This window comes from Ricinus communis, chromosome 3 (genome assembly GCF_019578655.1).
Source record: "Ricinus communis isolate WT05 ecotype wild-type chromosome 3, ASM1957865v1, whole genome shotgun sequence".
Taxonomy (NCBI): domain Eukaryota; kingdom Viridiplantae; phylum Streptophyta; class Magnoliopsida; order Malpighiales; family Euphorbiaceae; genus Ricinus; species Ricinus communis.
In genome coordinates, this window is record NC_063258.1 from 17,508,454 (window position 1) to 17,530,767 (window position 22,314).

General features: G+C 40.1%; 1 non-coding gene across 1 annotated transcript; it reads left to right on the top strand.

The window, feature by feature from the left end:
* The first annotated feature begins 18,302 nt into the window (after positions 1-18,302).
* On the top strand, positions 18,303-18,409 carry LOC125369670. The gene has a single exon (XR_007215346.1). It is a non-coding gene; the product is annotated as a small nucleolar RNA R71 (small nucleolar RNA).
* The last annotated feature ends 3,905 nt before the right edge of the window (positions 18,410-22,314 follow it).

Here is a 22,314-nt window from a genome sequence, read left to right on the forward strand (position 1 = left end):
CAAGGTCGTATTCCTCGGAAAAGCGAAAGCCCAGAGTTACTCCTTTGTTCTTTGTTATATTAACGTAAAATGGATGATGAATAAATTCTAAACTAACTATTAACTACAAGCTAAGTCCTAAGGGAGATGCAAGAGTGATTGATAAACAAAATAATCAAGACAAGAAGAAAAACCCAAAGGGAATCTAAACTAGTTGGCAACCGAACAAAAGATAAAGGATCGGTGAGTCTAATTATGCTACCCGTGGACGAATTCTTAACCGAATTCGGTTTCTCTCTTGAGATAACCGAATTCCTAAACCTAATAACCTAAAGTTGGAATCTCTTCCTAACGATTGATTCTTAAATTACCATTAAGCTTTAATCCGCCTCTATTAAGCTTTGTTAATTCTTAATCCGGCTAGTTAATTATCCTTATCTCTAAGCGATTATTAACCAGTTCTTGCTATTCAAAATTCCAATTGCCAAATGGATTTCTCAATCTCATAAAGCAATCTAAACATCACAATTCACAACGTCTCATGAATAATGTATTGTTTTATTAATACTGAAAACAAGAAGAATACAAAACCAACTCGAACAATCCAACAATATAATATCAAGCCAACATAGTAAAGAAATCCCAATGGATTAAATCAATCTAGCTAAACATGTTCATGTTTAAAACAATCTAGGAAATCAATGACAATGAAAGAATAATGAAAATAAAACATGTACACCCTTTTCTCTCGAATTGGATGAACAGCTTCAAATCTGGATCTATACTTTGATTAATCTCCCAAACTGCCTCTTGAATTGCTCCACTACTATTTTGCACTCGGAACCTTGCGATTCCGGGATTCTTACTCACTACAACTCTCTCTTGCACTCAATACTGTACAGAAACTGAACCAGCCTCCAGGGCTCTATGTCACTTTTTTCCCTCTCTTCCCCTTTTTCTAAGAAAAATTCATTTTTCTTATATATTTAACTCAGGACGGCTGGAGTCCATGTCGTGCTGGTCAGCACGGCCAGAGTCCATGCCGTGCTAAAACTGTGGATCTCACCAACTAAGGTTTCACCATGACCGTATTGCTCCCCGTGCTGGCCACCACGGGCCGTGCTGGAGGCCATGGTGGCTACGGAAACCGTGCTCAAACCATTGTTTTGAAGACCAAGTTTCGATGGTTAGTCACGGCTAGAGTCCAGGCCGTGATGGTCAGTACGGCCTTGACTCAGGCCGTGCTCAATGTGTGCAATGCGGGCTCTTGTCCGATCTTGATGAATTCTCGTCCGTTTCCGCACGTATTGATCTATAATTGCTTAAACACCAATGATGGTCCTATAAATGTTCCTGAAATGCAAAAGAACACAAAACACGGGTGATCTAGGAATAAAAGCACAATAATTGCTAAGAACATACGCAATAATATGCAAGCAAATACGTGTAAAACTATGCTCATCAGAAACCCTAATTTTCCAATACAAAATATCAAACCCTAATTTGCCTCTTGAATGCTCCCAAATGTTGTTTTGATCCTCAAATCGATGTTGAAAACAAGTGTAGTCCTCCTTCAATTGATGAATTTGATCTCCCAAGGTCGATAATTGAAGTCTAGAAAACAAGTGAATTGAGTGTATACTCGAATTAGGTGAGAGAAAATCGAGCCTCCTCTAAGAAAATCGAGCGTTTGCCTATATCCTCTCTTGACACGGTAGTGGTCAAACTGTCTTTGGTCGGCCGAAGAAGTCCAGGGCCGTCTTGATCCACAGGGAATTAGTGTGTGACCTTTTCCGGTGTCGTGCCCAAGGTGCTGACCACCACGGGTAGTGGTGAGGCCGTGGTTATTTCTGAGCCGTGCCAAAAGGCACTCTTGAAAGGCAGCTAGTTGGCAATTCAGCACGGCCGGAGTCCAGGCCGTGCTCAACCCTCAGGGTGCTAGTCCTCGCCCAATTTGATGGATTTTGGTCTGTGATCATGCGTATTTCCCTCGATTATTGATGGTTTCTTTCAAAAATGACCTAAAACGAGAAAGGAAACAAAAGATAGGTGATTCTAGCATAAAACGGGATAATCATGCATAAAAATATAAATAATCGGGCATGAAAACATGTGTAGTATGATGCCTATCAAATCGCCCCACACTTAAGCTTTTGCTTACCCTCAAGCAATCAATAACTCACTCCTCAAACAAATACCAAACAACTCAATCAAATACTTCGCAGAAAGTTAGCTCAAAACAAATCTCAAAACTCAGTAATGAATTTCCACAAAATCCCCAAATCACTAAATCCTTAAGAGAGAGAACAAAACTAATAAAACTGCTAAAATTAAAATGATAAACCATTCAAACTGAGAAATTGAGAAACATGTCTCACAAGATGTCACTCGAAAACACATAAGTGTATATTGGTAAGAGAGGATCGCCAAGCTCTCAACGCAAAAATATAAAAAAAAAATGCTTACCATAGGCTTGCTTATAGATCCAATCTCCACTAATGTGAAATAATCAATAATCATGATCAAAGGGTCTTGAGCCAGGTTGTAATGGGGTTAAGGTAGGCTACGGAGAAATATGGAAAGTAGGCTAAAAGTTGCTGGAAAATTATGCAGGTAATGCAAGAAAATAGCCCAGGATCAAATGGTATACCAAAAATGAACACTAAGTTGCTCCAACAATAAGATGATGCTCGAAACGAACTAAGGGAATACTAAATTCTCTTTCTTTTTATATATACTATGTATATATATTACAGCAGCTTATGTAGGAGCTGCTGTGGTTATTGACATAAGCAATAAGAATGAATATCCAATTTTGGATTGAAAGGAGCATCTATGAAAAATCTAGCAACTTAGTGATTATATATAAAAAGAATGCAATTTGATCCAAAATAAAATGTAGCATAAACTTACATAATTTCCAGCAACAATGGTAGAAAGAATGGTAAAATGAATGAAAGTGATAAAGTGAGTGTCAAAGGTGAATCACAACGAAGGAAAAGGCTAAGGCTCAAAATTGGTTCACTATGGGGAAAATAGGGTTAGGCTTTTGGCCAAATTGTGTAAATCCTAAGTGCCCAAATCATCTCATGACTATCTAAAATTCATTTAATCTCAAAAGGAATCACAAAGCAAGTTCTAGAAACAAAGATTCTGTGCAATGCTCACTAAACAACAAGAAAAGGAGCATAAAAAAATAATAATGCCCAATTTGGCTCAAAACCTCACCATTTGAGTGGGTCAAAATTGCATGAATTCTCAAATCAAAGTTTAGATAATCAATCATAGTAACAAGCAACAATATTAATAGTGTTTTATTTCTAAGATAAAGTAAAATGGAAAAATTGAGGAAAAACACCAATTTTACCTGGCTCGAGTGAAATTAAGAGATTCGTTCATTTCCTTCTTCCAACAAGATTCGATAAAAGTTATAAGGGTATCTATTCAAAAGAGGAAAATCATTAACTACTTGATTGAAACAAAATTGAAGATAATAACAAACTAAGGTGCCTACCCCACACTTAAGTATGACACTGTTTACAGTGTTAGAAAGATTAAAACTGGGTAAGCATATGACTCGCACCTCATAGTTATTGAAGATCATGCATAGTTTTTAGGTTGGAAAGCATAGTGTTTTTCTAAAATAACTTAACATAACATAAACAAATGAAAGGAAATAACATAAAATTCAGCATACAAAAGCAAGAAAATAAAATAAAATAAAATAAAGGAAAAAAAATAAAAAGAAAAAGGAAAAAGAAAAGTTGCATAATTTTTTTCTGCTACGAGTCGGCTAATGGTGTATCGTCACTGCTTGGACCTGCTTGAAGATGAGGAACAGAGGGCTGCAGTGGATCAGGGTCCGTGAAGCAGCCTGCCAGATCGAACTCCATCTCATCGATGAGTCGCTGATTTTGTGCTCTAGCGTCCATCAACTTTTTCATTTGCTCCACTAGGCAGTCTGTCTGGGTGGCCTGCCTATCCAACCCATTCATAAGCTGCTGAAGCACGGTGTTCATTCCGCCAAGCTGTGCCCTAGTCTCCTCTTGAAACTGCACAAACTGAGTATAGTGCTGCTGTTGTGGATTGCAGACTCGATCTAGTCGGTCAGCCAAAGCACTAATCTGAGCATTTGATGTCCCTACAGAATAAGAGGATGAGGCTCCAAATGGAGGCATAAACACTCTAACTGGGTTGGGGATCCTAACATCCGGGATCCCAGCCGACGGATCTTAGGCTCCTCTAGCCGCTGCCTCTCTAGCCTCCCTAACTATGGTGTTCACAAGCCTGTACTCTATACCATGTGGGTGTCTAGTAGCTGTGATCATTTGCATGTTGATCATCTGTCTGATCCCTAGTGGTGTCATGTCACCAATAATTGAAAGCTCTGATAGACAATCATCTAATACGTCCAGTCTCTTGGCTAACCTAGTCATGTACGGGCCAAAACAACAATGCATCTTCTTCTGGGCATCTACTATAAATGATCGGACTTGACGAGCCAACAAATATCCCAAGTCCAACTTCTTCTGATGTTGCATAGCCTAGAGGATGAAGACATCGGTCTGTGTCACTGCTCCAAAACTATCTCCTCTACATGTAATGGTGTACGCTAATAAGGTATGGAGAAATCAGAGATGATTTGGAAGGCTAAACGCCATAGACCTGCTTGGGTAGTACGTCTCTGGCCTAAGTACCAATGAGTCCCACATGGTGTCGTAGGATATTGGGTGGATATAGAGGCATCCCTGATACTCCTACCCCGAGATCTCCTGTTCAGTCCATAATCCCAAATGCATGCCAAATTGCGGGACTGACATTGAGAACTCCCTTCCCCCAAGTCTGAAATAAACTGCATTAAGCTGATGCCAGTTTGTGATCTGTTGCTGCAAGAAGAAGGTGCTGAGGAACTCAATTGTAAGCTCACTGTAGGTTGGTTCAATGATATCAAAAAATAGCACATACAGCAGAGTCTCGAATAGAGTGCGCACATCCTGAACCAATCCCACTCTTTCCAGGGATGCGAAGTCGATGCAACGACCCGCCATCACTTGCTTCCACCTCATAACTTAGAACCGACTCTCATTTTCTACATTAGGAAATGTCCACAGTGGATGACGACCAAGTGCAGGTGGGTTCACAGCAGGTGCTCTTCAAGCTCGAACTAGTTGCTGTTGCGGTGATGGGGCTGATTCTAGTGCTTGTGCTGGTGCTAGTGCTGGTTCTGGTGCTGTGGAGGAAGATGTTCCTTCGCCACGCGATCGCTTGTTGGTAGGAACTCGTTTTGGGTGCTTCCTATGGGATTGATCACGGTCCGTCATATTTTCCTGATGCAATGAATCATTAGTTATTCGTATAAAAAATTGATGTGTGCTACTTGTGTTATCTACAATCTAAGGCAGCGTACCTATCGATGCAGTCTAGCACTAATGGCGAGTATCAAGGTCGTATTCCTCGGGAAAGTGAAAGCCCAGAGTTACTCCTTTGTTCTTTATTATATTAACCTAAAATGAGTGATGAATAATTTCTAAACTAACTAATAGCTACAAGCTAAATTCTAAGGGAGATGCAAGAGTAATTGATAACTAAAATAACCAAGGCAAGAGAGCAAACCCAAAGGGAACCTAAACTAGTTGGCAATCAAACAAAAGATAAAGGATTGGTGAGTCTAATTATGCTACCCGTGGATGAATTCTTAATCGAATTTGGTTTCTCTCTCGAGATAACCGAATTCCTAAATCTAATAACCTAAAGTTGGAATCTCTTCCTAACGATTGATTCTTAAATTAACATTAAGCTTTAATCCGCCTTTATTAAGCTTTGTTAATTCTTAATCCGGCTAGTTAATTATCCTTATCTCTAAGCGATTATTAACCAGTTCTTGCTATTCAAAATTTCAATTGCCAAATGGACTTCTCAATCACACAAATAAATCTAAACACCACAATTCACAACGTCTCATGAACAATGCATTATCTTATTAATACTGAAAGCAAGAAGAATACAAAACTAACCCAAACAATCCAACAATATAATACTAAGCCAACATAGTAAAGAAATCCCAATGGATTTATTCAATCTAGCTAATCATGTTGATTATCAAAATACACAAGAATTCAATTACAACAATGAGTAAAGGTAGAGAAAACCCGATTACACCCTTAGATGAGAGTAAACAGCCCCAATTCCTCTTGCTCGAATTGAGTCGATTCTTGTTCCTCTTGCTCGATTTGAAAACCAATCAACGAACCTCGCCCAATCTTCAATCTTTGAAGGGAATCCGATTGAAACCTTGATCCAAGTCTCCTTTTCCCTTGGTTCTAGCTCAGAAAACCCTTAGAGAGAGAAATATTAGGGTTTGGGACGTTCTCCCTCGCTCTCTCTTTTCTTTCCTCTCTTTTTTCTTTTAATTAATTCCCCATGTTGCCTCCAACACGGCTGTGTTAATGCCTGTGTTCCCAACACAGGCTGGTGTTTATGCCTGTGTTACTTTCTGTGGTCGTGCTCCCTAAGAACTTATTTTTCTTTTATCTTTTATGACACCTAACACGACCGTGTTTGTGCCCGTGTTGGGAACACGGCCAGTGTTGAAACCAACATGGCCATGTTCAGCTTCCTCATGCTCGTACTTAGCTTGTTTCGGCAGCTTTGGCATCCAATTATGCTCAAATTCTTCCCTTTATCATCCTTTGACTTCTTTTGGACCTAATGCACACAAACAGATGCATAGGGTGAGTGTTGGGACCAATTCACATCCAAATGTCCATAAAATCAATCTTAAAAACCCCATTTAGATGTGTGTATTTTACGCACATCACAAATTAAGTTAATAAAAAATCCTACCAAAAATTGGACAGCATAACGGCTATGATTTGACTAATAGAAAACTTTAGACTTAACGAAAGACTAAAGCCTCAATCTCCAGCATAAACTAACTAACCCATACATTGCAAACTACTTTATCGTGAACCAACTAACACAAAAACACTTATTCATAACGGAATGCCATAACAAAACTTTAATTATGCAAACCCCACACTTATCAATTTCATGATCAGCTTCACAACAATCAAAATAACTAATATAGATTAAATCTAATTGAGGTCATCTTAAGGCAGTGCAACAACATAAAAACTACCAAAACATACTAGCATGTCCTAAATAAAGTATATGCATAAAAAAACTAAATTAAAAACAAACAAAAGCAAAAAGTGGAGATTCTTACTTGGAATTGCCGAAAAAAATAGGGAGGATGAGAAAAATAGAAGAAAACCACACCTTGGAGCTTTAGAAAAGGGGTGGCAAGAAATTTTTGGAGGCCTTCTTTATATAGGCGCGGGGTCAGCATGGGCAAGTGCATAGCCATGCTGATCATCACGGCCTGGACTTAGCCCATGTTGAGCCCTTATGCTTTGATTTTCACCGATTTGGCACCAGCGGGGGCACCGCCCTGCCTATCAACATGGCCTTATGTTGCCGCCCGTGATTCCTTCGGAAGTCGTGCTGAAATGGCCAAAATTCCCCATGTCTTCATGTGTCTTTCATCACGGGCTTGACTCAGGTCGTGCTAATGGGCATGGGTTGGTGTTGCAGCCCGTGATGGCCATAGAAACCATGGTGAAGGGGAGGTGTCCGGACTTTCCTTTGCCATCTCGGGTCACTGAGCTTCCTACCTTGATGTGTGCTTTAACACTCTAAGATATGTTAGTCCTCCAAATTGCGTATGAGCGTCGAGTAGGTTAACTTCTACAAAACTCAAGAATAACACATTCCAAGCAACATCTAGTAAAAAGATTCAATAAACTACAATCGTATCAAAATAAAACAAACTAAAATTAAAATGAGATATCAAACTAGAGAAGTAAATAAATAATAAAAGATGTCTAAAGAAAAACTCAAAAAGCATAAATAGATTCAGGAATGCCTCCCGAAGATGCTTCTTTTTGTTCGAGTCGTCTAGCTGGACTCTGCAGCAGCATTCCTGCATCGCGGGCAAATTGAGAAGGTGGGCTCAATGTACTCTGGGGCTCGAGGCATATAAGCGTAAGGAGAAGGTCTGATGTGTGCGGTAGATGACCAAGGAGGTGCTCTCTGCATCGAGTCGGGATGCCCATTCATCCATTCTGAATTCTAACTAAGTGACCTGTCAAAAACAAACTTGCAACTACCCTTCTCGGGTCTATCATAGCACAAAGTATCAAATTGATACAAGTTGTTTTCTTCAGGTAAATAACACATATCAACAGGGAAAGAAACATGTATACCATCATCCATTTATACGTCCTATGGTTGTTTATTACATGCAGGACCAATTCCATCAATACTACAAATGGCATGAACATGGTCGGTGGAAGAACTATCAAATGGGGGTAAACTAAAAGTAACACAGTCATCCCCTACATTAAGCTCTAACTTTCCCTCAAATATGTCTATTTTAGCTCTAGCTGTTGCAAGGAAAGGTCTCCCCAAAATCAATGGTACACCATGCTCATTATCCATATCCATAACTGATGGGCTCTTTATGCAACCTACACCTAAGGCAGTGAACCTACCGAAGCAGCCTAGCACTAGTGAGTATCAAGGTCGTATCCCTGGAGATCGGGTGAACCTAGAGTTACTACTGCTTGCTATGTTATCTAGTCTGAAATAGGGTGTGAAAGTTCTAACATACCAGCTAATGGTTATGAGTGCAATTAAGTAAATGAAGGACAACAATGGACAATTAAAAGACAATTGTAAAGAGAGAAATAAATCCAAAAGGGAGCCTAAGTGATGGAATTCTAAAAATGAATTTTATGGATTGCCGATCTTGCTTACCCGTGCCTAAATCCTGAATTGAATCCCGGTTCCTCTCTCGAGCTTACCGGATTCCTAAACCTGCACTAACCTAATGGAATCTCTTCCTATCAGATTACTACAAATTAGCATTAAGTATGATTTAAGACTATTAAGAGTTGTTAGTTTTTAATCCGGCGAGTAAATCAACCTCATCTCTAAGTGTTAACTACCAGTCCTTACTATTTAAAATCCAGTTGTAACAAGCATTTCTCAATATCAAGAAACAACCTAATAAACAATTAATCCAACGTCTCAAATTAACTGCATCAAACTTTTATTACTTAATAGCAAGAAGATTGCAAGAATGATAATTATAAAAAACTAACAATTAAGCATAATCCATCAACAAAGGTGAACCCTAATGGATTCAAAAGATCTAGCTGCTCATGTTCATAGTCAAAGCAATTAAAGAACAAAATAAGGAAAAACAAATTAAAGGTATGTACACCCTTCTCTTTCAAGCTGAATGAGAAACCCTAAATTTGCAAATTCAAAATCTCAAACCCTAGTTGCCTCTTGAATGCTCCCAAAGTTTGTCTTGATCTTCAATTCGATGTTGGAATAAGTGGAATCCCCCTTCAATTGATGAAAATTGATCTCTCCAGTCTACAATTGAGGTATAGGAAATATTTGATTAAGTGTGTGTCTTGGAATTGAGTCCAAAAATCATCCTCTTCAATTAGAATTCAAAATCGCCTATATAGTTGATTCGAGTACGGAGTCCAGTCGTCTTTGAATCTATGGAGTTGTTGTCTTGAGCCACCCAGGCCGTGCCCAAGCCGGTCTTGATCCACCACAGTCGTACGGAGGCCGTGGTGGCTACTAAGTCGTACGAAATGGCACAATTGGGGATAGCCTCTTGATAATTCAGCGGTAGGAGTCCAGGCCGTGCTCAACCCTCGGGGTGCTTGTTCTCACCCAATTTGATGGATTTTGCTCCGTAATCACACGTATTTCCCTCGATTCGATGGTGTCCTTGAAAATGACTCGGAACGAAAAGGGAAATAAAAGACAGGTGATTCTAGCATAAAACGGGATAATCATGCATAAAAATATGAACAATCGGGCATGAAAACATGTGTAGTATGATGCTTATCAAATTACCCCATGCTTAAACTTTTGCTTATCCTCAAGCAATTTACAACTCACTCCTCAAAAGATATCAAATAACTCAATCAACTGCATTGCAGGAGGTTAGCTCAAAATAAATTTCAAAACTCCGTAATGAGTTTTCCCAAAATCTCCAAATCACTAAATCCTTAAGAGAAAGAGCAAACTTAATAAAGTTGCTAAAGTTAAAATGATAAACCATCTAAATTAAGAAATTGAGAATCATGCCTCACAAGATATCACTCAAAACACACAAGTGTATATAGGTGAAAGAAGATCGCCAAGCTCTCAACGCAAAAATACAGAAAAAGTGCTTACCACAGGCTTGCTTATGGATTCAATCTCCACTACTACGAAATAATCAATAATCATGATCAAAGGGTCTTGAGCCAGGTTGTAATGGGGTTAAGGTAAGGTACGTATAAATATGGAAAGTAGGCTACAAGTTGCTGGAAGTTAAGCAAGTAATGCAAGAAAGTAATGAAGGATCAAGTGCTGTACCAAAATGAACACTAAGTTGCTCTAAAAATAAGATGATGCTCGAAATTATCTAAAAATAAGATGTTTTTTTTGTTTTTTTTTTATATATAAATATATATACTATGTATATATATTACAACAGCTTATGTAGGAGTTGTTGGTTATTGACACATACAATAATTGAAGGGAGCATCTATGAAAATCTAGCAACTTAGTGAAATATATGAATGCGGATTGATCCAAAGTAAAATGCAAACATAACTTACATAATTTCCAACAACAATGGTAGAAAGAATGGTCAAATGAATAGAAGTGATAAGATGAGTGTCACTTTATTATTGTCACGAAAGGAATGGCTAAGGCTCAAAATTGGTTCACTAAGGGAAAAATAGGGTTAGGCTTTTGGCCAAATTGTGTAAATCCTAAGTGCCCAAATCATCTCACGATTATTGACAATTCATGTAATTTCAATGAGATATCGTAAAGCAAGTTCTAGAAACAGAGATTCGCAAAATGCTCACTAATGAAAGAAAAGGGAGCATAATAGTGATGCACCAATTGGCTCAAAATCTCACCATTTGAGTGATTTAAAATTGCATGAATTCTCAACCCAAAGTTTAAACAATCAATCACAATAATAAGCGTAATATTAACGTTGTTCTATATCTACGATAAAGTAATATGGAAGAATTAAGGAAAAATACCAATTTTACCTGGCTGGATTGTAGTTGAGAGATTTATTCATTACCTTCTTCCGAACAAGGTTCGATAAAAGCTATAAGGGAATCCATTCAAAGGAGAAAAAAGTCATCAACTACTTAATTAAAACAAAACTCAAGATAGGCACAACATCGGTAGGTCCCTACCCCACATTTTAGTATAACACTGTCCACAGTGTTAGAGAGATTTAGACTGAGGAAGCATATGATTCACACATTATGGTTATGGAAGATCATGCTGATTTTTTTTTTTTTTTTTACAAATTAAAAAGGCATAGTGTTCGACTTAACATAAACAAACAAGTGCAAGGAAATAACATAAAAGTAAACAAGCTACAAGCAAGAAAGTAAAAGGAGATAACAAATTGAAAGAAAATAAATAAATAAAAAAAGAATAAAATAAAATAAAATAAAGAAAAAGGATGGAGGAAAATATCATAAATTTTTTTCTTTTCGCTAGGAGTCTGCTGACGGTGTATCCTCACTGGTTGGATCTGCTGGAAGTTGGGGGGCAGGGAAATTTGCTGAGGGAGGTTGCGGTGGTGGATCAGGGTCACATACGGACCGAAACAACAATGCATCTTCTTCTGAGCGTCTACTATAAATGAACGGACTTGGCGAGCCAATAAATATCCCAAGTCTAGCTTCTTCCGATGTTGCATAGCCTAGAGAATAAAGACATCAGTCTGTGTGACTGCCCCAAAACTGTCCCCTCGGCCTGTAATGGTGTAAGCTAGTAGGGTATGAATGTAGCGGAGATGGTTCGGTAGGCTAGATGCCTTAGACCTGCTTGGGTAGTATGTTTCCGGCCTCATTACAAATGAATCCCACATGGCGTCATATGAAATTGGGTGGATGTAGAGACAACCCTGATACTCCTCCCCCGACATTTCTTGTTCAGTCCATAATCCCAAATGCATTCCAAATTGTGGGACCGACATCAAGAACTCCCTTCCCCCAAGCCTAAAATAAATTGCATCGGTGATGCGGTTTGTGATCTGCTGCCGGAAGAAGGTCTTTGAGGAACTCGATCGTAAGCTCACGGTAGGTTGGCTCAATGAAGTCTATGCAACGGCCCGCCATCACTTGCTTCCATCTCATGACTAGGAATCTACTTTCATTGTCTGCATTAGGGAATGTCCACAATGGATGACGGCCAGGTGTGGATGGATTCACAGCAGGTGCTCTCCGTGGTCGGACTATTTACTGTGGTGGTGGAGGTGGAAGTCATGGTCTTTGGTTAAGTCTTTGTGAAGGAAGACGTTCCTTCACCACGCGATCGCTTCGGTAGCGGCGTTTGATTGCTTTCTACGAGATTTATCGCGGTCCGTCATATCACCTAATGCAACGAATTATTAGTTTTTTGTAAAAATTCAAGTTAATGAAAGAAATAATCTACCGAATCAATAGCATAATGATTATACTTCAACTAACCAAAACTTGTATAAACTAATAAGCCGATATATATCAATCTAATTTATCATGAACCAGCAATTGCAATTTAAATCTAAACATTATTCATGCTTTGCATGCTGTAGGCACATTTTATTTCCACCAAAACCCCACACTTATCAATTTTATAACCAACTACACCACAAACACAACAACTAATGTAGATTAACCTAACCAAGGTCTTATAGTTACAATATAGAGCCACCAAAATATCCTAGCATGTCCTAACAAAAGTATATGTCTAAAATAGAAGTGAAATCATAATAATAAAAAAAATATAATGCAACAAATGAAGGGACTTACCTGAGTTCGCTTAGGAAAGTGAGAAGGGTGAGATAGGGGTATAAGAACAACACCTTTGAGCTAAGAAAAGCAAAAGGGAAGCAAAATTTTCGGAGGCCTCCACTTCTTATAGGCACGGTTTGTGCAAAGACGGGTGAGGTAAGGCCGTCTTTGATCGGCTGGCTAGAACTCAGCCCGTGCTGATCCTTTAGCCTTCTTTGGATGCTCCTTGGCACGGGTATTGGCACGGCCGTGCTTCCCAGCACGGTTAGGGGTTGTGTCCCGTGCTGCCTTCGGAAGCCGTGACAATTACTCTTTATCCTTCAACACAGTCTTGACTCTGGCCGTGCTATGCAGCCCGTGATGGCCACGGAAACCGTGGTGAAATGGAGTGTTTCTGGGCTTGCCTTTTGCCGACTCGAGTCGCCTTGCCCCCATACCTATAATTAACACATATGCATGTAATTAGATCATTAAACAAGTAGATATGGTCAAACGGAAGAGTTTGTCCTCTTCGATTCTATAAGTCCGAAAAATTAAAATTAACCTAATTATTTTTAAGCAACTATAATAAAGTCAAATGAAAATAATGAAACAATCACAACTAATTAAAAACATGAAAGTATAATCCAAGTCGAATGTACAGAAGTGCTTATTTGTAGAGTCTTAAGCATGACTCATTCGGATCACCCTTTCTGTGCATACAAAGCCAGGTCAACTCGTTGCTCACTATCCAACGAGTTACAATGATATCGCTTTAGCCGATGGCCGTTCACTTTAAAGTTCCCCTTCTCTGGATGATGCAACTCTACCACTACATATGGAAAGACTTGTCCGATCTGAAATGGTCCGGACCAGCAGTGCGTAGCTTTCGGGAAGCAGGGCGAGAGTTGTAAAGCAACACTCGATCCCCAACCTGAAATTCCTTAGGCTCACGAATCCTTTGATCATGCCATTTCTTAGTCCTTGCTTTGTAAGTTGAGGAGTTTTCGTATACTGCTGGCACCACTCATCTAGCTCACTCGACGCCATTGTCGCTCCTTACCCTGCGAATCAATATCAAAGTTACAAGTTCTAAGGGCCCAAAGTGCCCTATGCTCTAACTCAACAGGCAAATGACATGACTTTCCATAAACAAGGCGATAGGGCGTAAAACCTATAGATGTCCTAAAAGCGATCCTAAACGCCCATAATGCATCATCTAACTTAAGAGTCCAGTCCTTCCCATCGGTACTAACGGTTCTCTCTAAAATACGTTTAATACCCCTATTAGTTACCTCAACCACGCCCCACTAGTCTAGGGGTGATAGGGAGTAGAGAACCGATGAGTAACTCCGCATCGCTTAAGTACTTTCTCTAATTGGGTGTTGCAGAAATGTGTTCCTCTATCACTAATAAGCGCCCTAGGTATGCCAAACCTAGCAAACAATCACTTAAGGAACCTGCAGATAACCCTAGCATCATCAGTGGCTACAGCTTGAGCTTCAGGCCACTTAGAGAAATATTCAACAGCAACCAGAATGTACTTATTACCATACGAAGACGGAAAGGGTCCCATGAAGTCGATGCCCCAGACATCAAAAATCTCAACGACTTGCACACTGGTTTGGGGCATCTCATGACGAGAAGAGATATTACCTGCGCGCTGGCAAGGGTCACAAACCTTAACAAATTTCCGTGCATCCTGGAAGAGCGTAGGCCAATAGAATCCTACCTCTAGCACCTTCCTCGCAGTATGGTTTGCTGCTTGATGACCTCCAGTGGGTCTCTCATGGCATTGCTTCAATATTTGGAGAGTCTCCTCGCCATATACACAGCGAATCACCCGATCCGCACATACTTTAAACAAAAGGGATATTCCCAAATATAGTATTTCAAATCAGCGAAGAATTTCTTCTTTTACCGATATGTCATACCCTTGGTAGAACCCTAGCAACCAAATAGTTAGCATAATCGGGAAAACCAGGGAGTATCGTTGTATACACCGAGTGACATACAAATGTTCTTCCGGAAATCGATCATCTATGGTCGTCTCATCAAGTGCATCTAAGTGAGGATTTTCCAATCTCGATAAATGGTCATTGCCGGATTCTTCAGCGCCTTCTTATCCTTGATCTCGATGTCAAATTCTTGTAACAAAAGAATCCATAGAATCAATCTCGGTTTCGCATCATTTTCGTGAATAAGTACCTCAATGCCGAGTGGTCCGTGAAGACAATGGTTTTGGAGAGAACGAGGTATAATCTAAACTTGTCGAAGGCGTAAACAACCGCCAATAACTCCTTCCTCTGTGGTGGTGTAGTGTTCTTGGGCTCTGTCAAGGTCTTGCTAGCGTAGTAAATGGGTTGAAACTTCTTTTCAATCCTCTGTCCAAACCACGACTCCAATCGCATAATCACTAGCATCGCACATCGGGTTCAAAGGCGGCTCCCAATCGGGAGAAACCATGATTGGGGTACTGAGTTAGAAGTTTCTTAAGTAACTCAAAAGTCGCCACGCATGCATCATCAAAAATAAAAGGTACATCCTTAACTAACAATTGAGTGAGGGGCCTAGCAATCTTAGAAAAATCTGTAATAAATCTCCTATAAAACCCTGCATGGCCCAGAAAACTCCTAACAGCCTTAATAGAACTAGGAGGAGGTAGCTTAGATATTACTTCTACCTTAGCTCTATCCACCTCCATCCCAGCCTGAGAGATCTTATGCCCTAAAACAATCCCCTCTCTCACCATGAAATGACATTTTTCCTAGTTTAGTACCAAGTTAGCCTCAATACATCTAGCTAACATGCGCTCAAGGTTTGCCAAACAAAGAGAGAAAGAATTACCAAAAATAGAGAAGTCATCCATAAATACCTCCACAGACTCCTCAATCATGTCCTCAAAAATAGCCATCATGCACCGCTGAAATGTAGTTGGTGCATTGCATAGTCCGAATGGCATCCGTCTATAAGCAAACGTCCCATATGGGCAGGTGAAGGTAGTCTTCTCTTGGTCCTCAGGTGCAATAGGAATCTGAAAGTAACCTGAAACGCCATCAAGAAAATAATAAAATATGTGACCTGCTAAACGTTCAATCATCTGATCAATGAAACGAAGAGGAAAGTGGTCCTTCCGAGTTGCATCATTAAGCCTACGACCAATGCAAACTCGGGCTATTCCGTCCGAGTCGGGATCAGCTCATCCTTCTCATTCCTTACCACTGTGATGCCTCCTTTCTTGGGTACAACTGCAGGACTAACCCACGAACTGGCCGGGAAATGGGATATATCAAACCTGCATCAAGAAGTTTAATTACCTCCTTCTTTACCACTTCTTTCATGTTCGGATTGAGTCGTCTTTGAGGCTGAGCAATGAAACTGGCTGTCCCCCAATGAAATCTTATGAGAGCGAAACTTGGATTTATGCCCGGGATATCGGCTATATTGAAAGCAAAGGCCTTCTTGTACTTCCTTAGAACTTCCAATGACATGGCTTGTTCTTCAGGGAGTTAGATCGGTACGCTATGATTCACTGGTAAGCGCTTCTCTTCATCCAGAAAGGCATAAACCAAGTGGCTCGGTAACTCCTTCAGTTCTAAAACTGGTGGGTCCTCGAATGAAGTCTTTACTTTCCACACCCCAGACCTGTCAAGAAAAAGATAGAGATCAGTTGACAAGCTCGGCTCAGAAGCCAATAAAACAGCGAGTTGCTCCAACACTTGCTCGTTGGACAACTCCTCCTCATCCCTCGTACTAATGCTACTTGCAAAGGGTCGAACATAAAATTTCTTGTAAATGGGACTCAACCACATCATCAATCACATCAATAGAACATACAGTATTATCATAGTCCAGTGACTGTCTCATGGAAGTGGCCAGGTCAAAGGTAATGGTCTCATCATTAACTCTAAGCTTAAGCTTTCCATCGCTTATATCGATAACAGCCCTCGATGTAGCTAGGAAAGGCCTACCCAGGATAAGAGGCACAGTGCTATCACCCTCCATATCCATTACCACAAAATCTACAGGAAAGATAAATTTATCTACCTTTATAAGTACATCTTCAACAATACCTCTAGGAATTTTAACAGTCCTATCTGCTAATTGAACACTCATCCTAGTAGGCTTTGGCTCATGCAACCCTAATTTGGCAAATAAACTAGTGGGCATTAAGTTAATACTGGCTCCTAAATCAGCCAATGCACCACTAATTGATAAATCACCAATCATACAAGGGATAGTAAAACTCCCTAGATCTCGTCGCTTGAGTGGCAGTTTGTTTTGGAGAATAGCTGAACACTACTTATTAAGCACCACCTGACCAAGATCCTCCAACTTCCTCTTATTGCTCAAAATCTCCTTTAAGAACTTGGCGTATTTCGGCATCTGTGAAATTGCCTCAACAAAAGGTAAGTTAATTTTCAGCTGCTTAAATAAGTCAAGAAACTTACTGTATTGCTTGTCCACCATATCCTATCTCAACCTTGCAGGATATGTCGGCCGATGCTCCCTTACGAGGGCTCTTTGCTTGTCTTCTTTCTTTCTCTCATTCTCTACCATCTCAAGGTCCGGTCCTTCCTTAGCCGGCTCGACACCTTGCGATTGTATTATCCTTATCAGCTAAAGGCAAAGAACCAGTCAAATTCTTATCTGAACGCAAGGTGATAGCTTTGCAATGCTCCCTCGGGTTTGACTCTGTAGTGCTAGGGAGCGATCCTGAAGGTCTCTCTAAAAGCATCTTAGAAATTTGGCCAATTTAAGTCTCCAAGTTCTAAATCGAGGCCTGCTGATTCCTAAGTGCACTATCACTTCGGAATCTTGTTTCCCCGTAGATGTCACAAACTTCATCATGAGCTCCTCTAAATTTGACTTCTTTTCTTGGGAGGAGGAGCTTGTGCAGCCCAACCGGTTATTCTGCTGTTGATGAAGTCTTTGGAAACCTGGCGGACCCTAGGCATTATTGTTCCTCCAACTGAAATTGGGGTGATTGCGCCATCCAGGGTTGTATGTATTGCTGTAGGGGTTATTCTGTTGTCTTGGGGCATTCCCCATATAATCAACCTGTTCAACATCAGAAGATATAGTAGAATTAGATGGAAAACTAATAGAAGATGAAGCAAACATACCTCCCGATGCAGATTCAGCCATGTCGAGCCACCATAAAACTTCATGACCAACGTTCATTGCGTGAGCCAAGCATCTGAGTTGGTCGATCTTCTTGGTTAGAAGCTCCACTTGAGCTCGCCAAGGCTACTGTAGAGTCCACTTGGTTGACCACTCCTTGTCTTCCTGGTCGGCTCCTAGAGGATTGCCAACGATAGTTGTTCATGGCCATTTCCTCTATCAAGTTCCCGAGCTTGCTCGGGCATCTCTTGTTTAGCGCCCCTGCGGCATCCACCATCGCCTCGTTGCGAGGTTCAACCCATTGTAGAAGGTCCCAGACACCGCATCCACACCGGCAATCCGTGATGTGGGCAGCATCTCAAAAGATCTTTAAATCTCTCCCATGCATCGTACATGCTTTCATCATCAAACTGCACAAAAGAAGATATGTCATTTCTAAGTTTAGCAGTTTTAGCGGGAGGAAAATACTTATATAGAAATTTTTCGGCCAACGCCTTCCAGGTAGTGATCGTCTGTTGTGGAAGAGATTGCAACCATCTCTTTGCTCTGTCCCTCAAGGAAAATGGAAACAATCTCAGCCGAATGGCATCATCGGTTGTTCCATTTATTTTGAATATGTCACAAATCTCCAAAAAGTTAGAGATATGTGCATTGGGATCCTCGCTGGGCAATCCTCCAAACTGCACGCTTTGTTGGATCATCTGGATAACATTGGCCTTTATCTCAAAATTGTTGGCCGCTACAGCAGGTCTGACTATACTAGTTTTCGTCCCATCCAAAGATGGTCGAGCAAACTTGTACATCATCCTTTGATCCTCATCGGCGTGGGGGTCATGGTTTTCCATCGTGTCTAGTCTATCCACAGGTACCTCAACCTCAATCTCCTCCTCTTCTAATTGCAACCTCTACCAAGGCAAAGGAACTAGAGAAGGAAGAGGCAAAGGAGATTCCACTGAGGGAATACCAACCCAATATCCTGTACCCTGCTAGATTAAAGCAGGCGCAAGTCGAGCAGTAGTTTGGTAAATTCCTAGATATTTTTAAACAACTTCATATAAATTTACCTTTTATTAAAGTTATTTCACAGATGCCTCGATATGCGAAGTTCTTAAAGGAGATTCTTAGTAACAAGAGGAAATTTGAGGACTCGGTGTGCGTGACGTTAAACGAGGAATGTCCGGCAATTTTCCTAAACAAGTTACTAGAAAAGCGACATGATCCAGGGAGTTTTACTATTCCGTATGTTATAGGTAACTTATCTGTCAATGATGCCTTAGCTGATTTAGGGGCTGGAACCAATGTAAAGCCGAACAATATGTTTGTAAAATTGGGGCTGGGAGAGACCAAACCCATTAGGATGAGTATACAATTAGCTGATAGATCTGTTAAGTATCCTAGGGGTATTCTAGAGAATGTGCTAGTAAAAGTAAATAAATTTATATTTGTTATCGATTTTGTGATCTTAACATGGACAGTGAGAGTAGTGTACCCTTAATTCTAGGAAGACCTTTTCTTGCAACATCTAAGCCAATGATAGATGTTTGTGATGGAAAGTTAAAACTTAGGGTAGGAGATGAGGCTGTCACCTTTGACTTGCATAATCCCATAAGCTAGTCTTTAGATCATAATAATGTTGTATATGTTGTTAATGTAATTGACGATGATATTGAGACACAGTTGTAGGAAGTGTTAGTTGAAGACCCTCTACATGTCACTTTGCCAAGGGGAGAAAAGCATGAGCTGTCAAATGAGGAAGTGTTGGAGCAGCTTGAATTTATGTTAGCAAACGAGCCAAGCTGCAATACTAATGAGTTTATTTTGATTGATAGGATAGGTGTGCAAAAGTTGAGGCCATCACTTGAGGAACCGTTGGTTCTCTATTTGAAAGAGCTTCCATAGCATCTTGACTATGCGTATATGGATAAGGATAATTGGCTGTCGGTCATTCCAGCAGCAGACTGGACAACTGAGGTGAGGGAAAGGACATTGCCCACTGGAAGGAACTACCTAAAAGCGGCTGTTTGGAGGACTGCTGACATTCTGAGGACCTATAACATGGCAGTTAAATCATAGTAGATGTCAAACTCGCACATGAAGGGAGTTATCACCGAGTCCAGCTAAATGACTCGAGGACGAAAAAGAAGCACATTTGGTAGGCATTCCCATATTTAGCTTTACATTTTTCTTTTTATTTTATCAGTCGTTTGCATGTTTGATGGTAGTTAGAGCACTTGCTTAGTGACTAAACCTAATTGCATGAAGCTAGGGTTTTAATAACTTAAGTCGGATTTATGGTGATTGATGAAGATGAAATTCTCTATTTGATACATTTTTACTTGAATTATAGCCTAAATGTGTACGTGTATGTGTTGAACGCGGGTAGGGAGTTTGGCGGTTCGAGATGTAGAAGAAAAGCTTGGATTTTAGTAGTTCATCACAGTTTTCGTGGGCATCATGGGTTGGATCCCTAGGCCGTGCTCCATGATGAACATGCACATGAAGTGTTTGAAAAATCGAGCATCCACCACGGCTTCCGAAGGCACCACGGGAGGCAATACCAGGCTGTGCTGACCAGCGCAGCCACGCCCTTGCCCATGGTGAACTTGCACATGGAGGATGCTTCAGGGTTCAGCATGGGCCGAGTCCCAGCACGGCCTTGCCCTCGCTCGTGCTGACCCCTATGACTATAAAAGCAAGCCATTTTAAACCTCCTTCAATTTTTCCCTCTTTAAAGTTCTAAGGTGCTTTTCTTCTTCTTCTCAATTTTTCTTACCTGTGTCGGCAATTTCAAGTAAGTCTATTTGCCTTTTGCTTTTATTTGGTTAAATTTGATTTTTCTTTTATGTATTTTTTATTATTTAGGACATTTTTTTATGATCTAGTAGTTGTCAATATTTATTGCTTTGATTGGTTTATTTTTTTATTTTTGTTTACACTGCTTGAGTTTGGTTTGGATTATATTTAGCTCATATTAGTTATTGTATTTAGGTGATTTTGAATAATGAAATGCTAAGTTGGGGTTCGATAGCGGTAAATTAATTTGTGGCATTCTATTCTAAAAAATTAATAGCATAAATTCTCTTTATTTGGTGCGTAATAATGTGGGCTAGAATGCCATTGTGAATTGGTTTTCTACAAGAAATTGAGGCTTTAGTCTTAGTTTTAAGCCTAAAGTTTTCTGTTAGTCAAATTATAGTCGTTATGCTGCTAAATTTTCAGTATAATTTATATTAGCTAGATTTCTTGTTCAGATACTAATGATTGACTGTATTAGGCAATATGAGGGACCGAGATCAATCCGTCGAAAGCAACCGCAACGCACTGTTACTAGCAAGCGCTCGCGTGGCGAGGGAACTTCTTCTTCCACTTCACCTTCACCAGCACTAGCACCAGCACCCCCAACACAACAACAACTAGTCCCAGCATGAAGAACACCAGCTATAAATCCACCCGCACCTGGTCGACATCCCTTATGGCCATTTCAGAATGCTGATAACGAGAGCTGTTACCAAGTCATGAGATGGATGCAAGTAATGGCTGGACGACGCGTTGACTTTGTATCCCTAGAGAGAGTGGGATTAGCTCAGGATGTTCATGCACTGTTCGACACACTACCTTACAAATGATTCTTCGACATCATTGAGCCTACCTACCACGAGCTCACTATTGGATTCCTCAGCACCTTCTCCCTACAGCAACAAATCACAAATGGCGGAGTCCGAAGCACAAAATCAGCGATTCATCAATGATATGGAGTTTGACCTAGCAGGTTGCTTCATGGATCTTGTGCCACCACCATCGCCCCCTCCTTCAGTGCCTTCCCCTACTCCTCACCCGCCAGCCGATCCAGCCAGTAAAGATGTGCCTTCGACAGACTACTAGTAATGATAAAAAGATTTATGCTCTATTTCTTTTCCTTTTCCTTTTTATTTTCTTTCTTTATTTTTATTTTTATTTTGTTTTGTTTTTGTTTCTTTTTGCATTTTTATTTTATTTTCTTTCATTTTTCTTTCATCTTATGTTATTTTAGTAGAACACTTTGCCTTGCCTTTATTCTATGTACATTTAATATGATCTTCACTCTTCTTATGTGCTTGCTATGTTATAAACCCAATTTTGTTATAAATTCACTTAGTCTTTTTAATCATTCTTTGATGCTCCCTTCAATCCAAATTGGATAATTGTTGTTGTTGTTTATGTCACTAATCATGCAGCCCCTATGTAAGCTGCTGTGGCATTCATTCTAAATAATTACATGATGTTTCAGTATACTTTACATCTCTATCCAAATACTCTTACCTTTACCTTAGCCGCATTTCAACCCTTGTAAAGACCCTTTGATTTTGGT